The sequence below is a fragment of the Gossypium raimondii genome, unplaced genomic scaffold (genome assembly GCF_025698545.1).
Source record: "Gossypium raimondii isolate GPD5lz unplaced genomic scaffold, ASM2569854v1 Contig00035, whole genome shotgun sequence".
Classification (NCBI taxonomy): Eukaryota; Viridiplantae; Streptophyta; class Magnoliopsida; order Malvales; family Malvaceae; genus Gossypium; species Gossypium raimondii.
The window spans coordinates 25,001-31,025 of NW_026291194.1; the positions used below are offsets into that span (position 1 = coordinate 25,001).

Sequence of the window (6,025 nt, forward strand, 5' to 3'; positions counted from 1 at the left end):
AGTACCTTCAGTCGTCCCTATACCTGTCATGTTCCTTGGATTATTTACAAGTGGGATTCAAGCTCTTATTTTTGCAACTTTAGCTGCGGCTTATATAGGCGAATCCATGGAGGTCATCATTGACTAGTTTTTTTGAAATAGTCTAGCCCTTTTCTTTTTAGCTTAGCTTGGTCCAATCAATGTATGCGCAACTCAAGATAATCTACTTACTTAGGGACCATAAATATACAAATACGACGATCTAGAGTAATAACAAAAAGATTACGATATTAGAAATTGTAATAAAAAGGAAGAGATCTAATTGAAAGATCTTTTCCTAAAATTCTAGGTTGGTCCATTTTTTATTACTTATATTTATATCATATTTACCTTCAATCAATATTATCTTTATCTTGATATTGTTTTGTTTATTCAATTTCAATATTATGAGTCCTAATTCGAATAGGAATTCTTATGGTATCAATTTAGGGTCTATGATTTTTAAAAGCTGTTCTTTATATAGAATGATTCCCATTTCAGTCGATTTCTTCATTCAATTCAATGATTGACCAAAAGAAATTTTTTCATAAATAATAAAATAAATTGCATGAACTTAGCTCAATCAAATACTGATATTGATGTTTTATTTGTATGCAATGATTTGGTCTAATGAATTCGTCCATTTAGATTGTATCCATGTGAGATAATGCTAAATAAAAATAAAAGGAAGAGACGAATTTACATTACAAAAACGATATAAAAAAAAAATGATTAGGAAAAAAAAAAGGGGGGTAAAATTAGGTATATGGAATCTAATGGCTATAAGACAGCTCTTGTCTATCCTTTGAGGAAGAATTCTAGAATCAATTGAATCTAAGACATGAATAGTTGGTTTACGTTATGTAAGAAACACATGTATATGGGATATTAGATATTGACTAGTTATATACCAACTCAAAATATATCTAATCCAACCTACTACTGTGGATTTAGATAGGTATTCCAATAGAAGAATAGAAGTTCCTCTGTTTCGTCTTTGACTATGAATTGAACGAATAAAGAGATAAATAAAATAAAGACAAAACGAAGAATTCAAAGCAAAGAATGGGTTGGAAAAAAGAAAGGGAAGAACAAAGTATGTGCGGATTCAAAAAAATCTAGCGGATAGGACCTAAAAAAAAGATGTCGAAATAGTTCTGACGGTTCAATAATCTTCTCACTTCCATTCAGGTTCTTAGTTACTTCGGCAGGTTGAATCTTAGCGATGGAATAATATAATTAAGTCAAAATTCATTGGATGATTGTATCATTAACCATTTCTTTATTTTGGTGCGAGGAACTTATCATGAATCCACTGATTTCTGCCGCTTCCGTTATTGCTGCTGGGTTGGCTGTCGGGCTTGCTTCTATTGGACCTGGAGTTGGTCAAGGTACTGCTGCGGGCCAAGCTGTAGAAGGTATCATGAGACAACCCGAGGCAGAGGAAAAATACGAGGTACTTTATTGCTTAGTTTGGCTTTTATGGAAGCTTTAACAATTTATGGGCTGGTTGTAGCATTGGCACTCTTATTTGCGAATCCTTTGTTTAATCCTATAAACATGAGAATTTTGTATTTTTTTCTTATTTTATGGCTTGGGACTTACTCCTCCTTTTCGAATTCTATCAAGATTTCACCTACAATTAATTATTCGTTGGGACAATAATCCATGGGAAGGATTAATTTGAGGATGAGGAATTATCACACCGACTCGCTTTCTTCCTTCCTTCTTAGTTCAAGAGAACCCTTATTTCTTAATTTCTTGTTTACTTATTTCTTATTTATTGTTTAAAGGAGTGTTGCAACAAATGAGGTATTTTGCCATTGACATGAAACCTGCCCCTAATTCTAATAAAATTATTATTATTAGAATTTTCAATTGAAAAAAAAAATACATTTCTAGCTAACTAGATAAATAGAATCTATTTTGACTCCGTTTATACATAGGTAAATGAAAATTCATAATCATAATAATGAATAATTTTATAATAAATTTAATAATTTATTAAAACAAAAAAGAAATACATAGAATTAGAATAATTAGAATAATATAAATAGAATAGAATAAATGGAAAAGGAGTCAAAGCGATATAATACAAAAGAAAGAACCGAGTTCTTTTTTTAGTCTATCTAAAATAAAATAGGAGATCATATGAAAAATGTAACCGATTCTTTCGTTTCCTTGGGTCACTGGCCATCCGCCGGGAGTTTCAGGGTTAATACCGATATTTTAGCAACAAATCCAATAAATCTAAGTGTAGTCCTTGGTGTATTGATCTTTTTGGAAAGGGAGTGTGTGCGAGTTGTTTATTTCAAGAATAGGCTGGATTCACCCAGTTGTACTTTTTCATTATAACTAGGAAAGAAAAAGTGCATGATCCGCAATTACTTCTGAATAAATTTTAAAATCATATTATAGAACCATAGCATTTCGTGATTCATTGGTACATCGACTTTGATTCTCTATTAACCAATAATCTGGGACCATTAACATGGTTAAGGCCAAACCCGTTTGAAGTTCAGATGCAGCAGGGTACTCTTTCTACTACTATGTTACTAAATACAGAAATATTTTCAAAACAAAAATGTTTTTTCGATATAAAACACTCATGTCGATAAAACGATTTGAGCCCTTTTCCAATGCTGAATCGATGACCTATGTATAAAGGAGAAGAATTCTTTGAATTTGAAGAAAAAAAGAAACAACTTTGCTGACAAATTACAATTATACATTATACAATTCTAAGTACAATTATAAATTACAAATTATATGTAAATCTTTGATTTATTATTTTTTATTATACTTTTAGTTTTTGATATATTTTCTATTTTGGTCAGAAGAATCCTCCGAATATTCTGGTCTTGTATTAGTAATCAGTTTCGATATTTTGGAATATGAATAGAGACGAGAGGAGAGGTAAGCTCATTACATTAGAAAAAAAGATATTGGGAATTAATTCCCAATAAATAAGAAATAATTGAGCGTGAGAGCCAAATGAATCGAAAGGTTCATGTTTGGTTCAGGAAGGATCATGGAATTTTGAAATAAAAAAAATGAATGGAAAGATAATCTACTTTCATTAAGTGATTTATTAGATAATCGAAAAGAGGATCTTGAATACTATTCGAAATTCAGAAGAACTACGCGGGGGCTATTGAACGGCTGGAAAAGGCCCGGCCCGCTTACGGAAAATAGAAATGGAGGCGGATCAGTTTCAGTGAATGGATACTCTGAGATAGAACGAGAAAAATTGAATTTGATTAATTCAACTTATAAGATTTTGGAACAATTAGAAAATTACAAAAATGAAACCATTTATTTTGAACAACAAAGAGCGATTAATCAAGTCCGACAACGGGTTTTCCAACAAGCTTTACAAGGAGCTCTAGGAACTCTGAATAGTTCTTTAAACAACGAGTTACATTTACGCACCATTAGCGCTAATATTGGCTTGTTTGGGGTGATGAAAGAAATAACTGATTAGCCCTTTTTTTTACCTTTTACTTTATTGTAGATTGTAGGCATTATTTTTTTTCTTCCAAAAAATAATTAGGAAATACTCATGGTAACTATTAGAGCCGACGAAATTAGTAATATTATCCGTGAACGTATTGAGCAATATAATAGAAGTAAAGATTGTAAATACTGGTACCGTCCTTCAAGTGGGCGACGGCATTGCTCGTATTCATGGTCTTGATGAAGTAATGGCAGGTGAATTAGTAGAATTTGAAGAGGGTACCATAGGCATTGCCCTAAATTTGGAATCAAATAATGTTGGTGTTGTATTAATGGGTGACGGTTTGATGATACAAGAGGAAGTTCTGTAAAAGCAACAGGAAAAATTGCTCAGATACCAGTGAGTGAGGCTTATTTGGGTCGTGTTATAAATGCCTGGCTAAGCCTATTGACGGTCGGGGTGAAATTTCAGCTTCTGAATCTCAGTTAATTGAATCTCCTGCCCCAGGTATTATTTCGAGACGTTCCGTTTATGAGCCTCTTCAAACAGGCCTTATTGCTATTGATTCGATGATCCCTATAGGACGTGGTCAGCGAGAATTAATTATTGGGGATAGACAGACCGGTAAAACAGCAGTAGCCACGGATACGATTCTCAATCAGCAAGGGCAAAATGTAATATGTGTTTATGTAGCTATCGGTCAAAAAGCATCTTCTGTGGCTCAGGTAGTGACCACTTTCCAAGAAAGGGGAGCGATGGAGTACACCATTGTGGTAGCCGAAACGGCGGATTCCCCAGCTACATTACAATACCTCGCTCCTTATACAGGAGCTGCTTTGGCTGAATATTTTATGTATCGTGAACGACACACCTTAATCATTTATGATGATCTTTCCAAGCAAGCACAGGCTTATCGCCAAATGTCTCTTCTATTACGAAGACCGCCGGGTCGTGAAGCTTATCCAGGAGATGTTTTTTATTTGCATTCGCGCCTTTTAGAAAGAGCCGCTAAATCAAGTTCTCAGTTAGGTGAAGGAAGTATGACTGCTTTACCAATAGTTGAGACCCAGTCGGGAGACGTTTCGGCGTATATTCCTACTAATGTGATTTCCATTACAGATGGACAAATATTCTTATCCGCCGATCTATTCAATGCTGGAATCAGACCTGCTATTAATGTGGGGATTTCCGTCTCCAGAGTAGGATCGGCGGCTCAAATTAAAGCTATGAAACAAGTCGCTGGTAAATCAAAATTGGAATTGGCCCAATTCGCCGAATTAGAAGCCTTTGCACAATTTGCTTCTGATCTCGATAAAGCTACTCAGAATCAATTGGCACGAGGTCAACGATTACGTGAGTTGCTTAAACAATCCCAATCAGCTCCTCTTACGGTGGCAGAACAGATAAGTACTATTTATACCGGAACGAATGGTTATCTTGATTCATTAGAAATTGGACAAGTAAGGAAATTTCTCGTTGAGTTACGTACTTACTTAAAAACGAATAAACCTCAGTTCCAAGAAATCATATCTTCTACCAAGACATTCACTGAGGAAGCGGAAACGCTTTTGAAAGACGCTATTCAGGACCAAATGGAACGTTTTCGACTTCAGGAACAATTATAAATAGAAAATTCTAACTTAATGGAATATAGAAATCGATTCTAAATTGCGTCCAATAGGTTTGAACCTATACCAAAGGTTTAGAAGACCTCTGTCCTATCCATTAGACAATGGACGCTTTTCATTACGATTTTTTGACATTTTGACTTTTTTTCTCTTGTTCGGTTTTTTCTTTTCTCTTGGTTGGAAAAACTAAAGAACATGTGAAAAATTGTATTGTTAGGAATTGCGTATTTATTAATTCAATTCAATGATGCTAATGCATCGTTGAATTGAATTAATAAATATTCAAATAGATAGAATAGATAGAATTCGAATATCGAGCGGGTAGCGGGAATCGAACCCGCATCGTTAGCTTGGAAGGCTAGGGGTTATAGTCGACGTTGATTCATTATTTTTAGCGTCTCTAATTCAAAACCGAACATGAAATTTTGGTTTCATTCGGCTCCTTTATGGAAGATGGATAAATAAAAAAAAAAGAAATCAAAAAAATTGAATATAAATAAGATAAAGATAAGGCAGGAACGAAATGAAATAAGAATTCGGCCCATACCATCTATGTTAGCTTTTCTGTCTGAATGCATTCAAAACAATTCGCTTTCTAGATGATCCTTCTAGAAGAGTGGGATTAGAATAGAACAATTTTTCTAGTTACTTCGTTCTCTATTTCTATTTGAGAAAATCCTTAGGAAAAGCATTTTGTTTCCGCCGAGCTAAAACAAGATGTAAATGTCTCTAGTAAACCAAAGTTATCGTTTAATAGCTATTTTGCTTCAATCTATCCCATCAAAAAAATTGAAGATTTAGTTACGATTAGAAATACACTTTTCTATCTTTATCCATGGATCTTTTCCTCATACTTATTCAATTGGAAGTATTGATCCAATTGAAAAAAAAAATTTATGTTTCGTAATTTCATAATCCAATT

At 33.8% G+C, this 6,025-nt stretch overlaps 1 pseudogene; it reads left to right on the forward strand.

Annotated features, from left to right (window-relative positions):
* Window positions 1-3,218: 3,218 nt before the first annotated feature.
* On the forward strand, window positions 3,219-5,638 carry LOC128036793 (ATP synthase subunit alpha, chloroplastic-like; annotated as a pseudogene).
* Window positions 5,639-6,025: the final 387 nt, after the last annotated feature.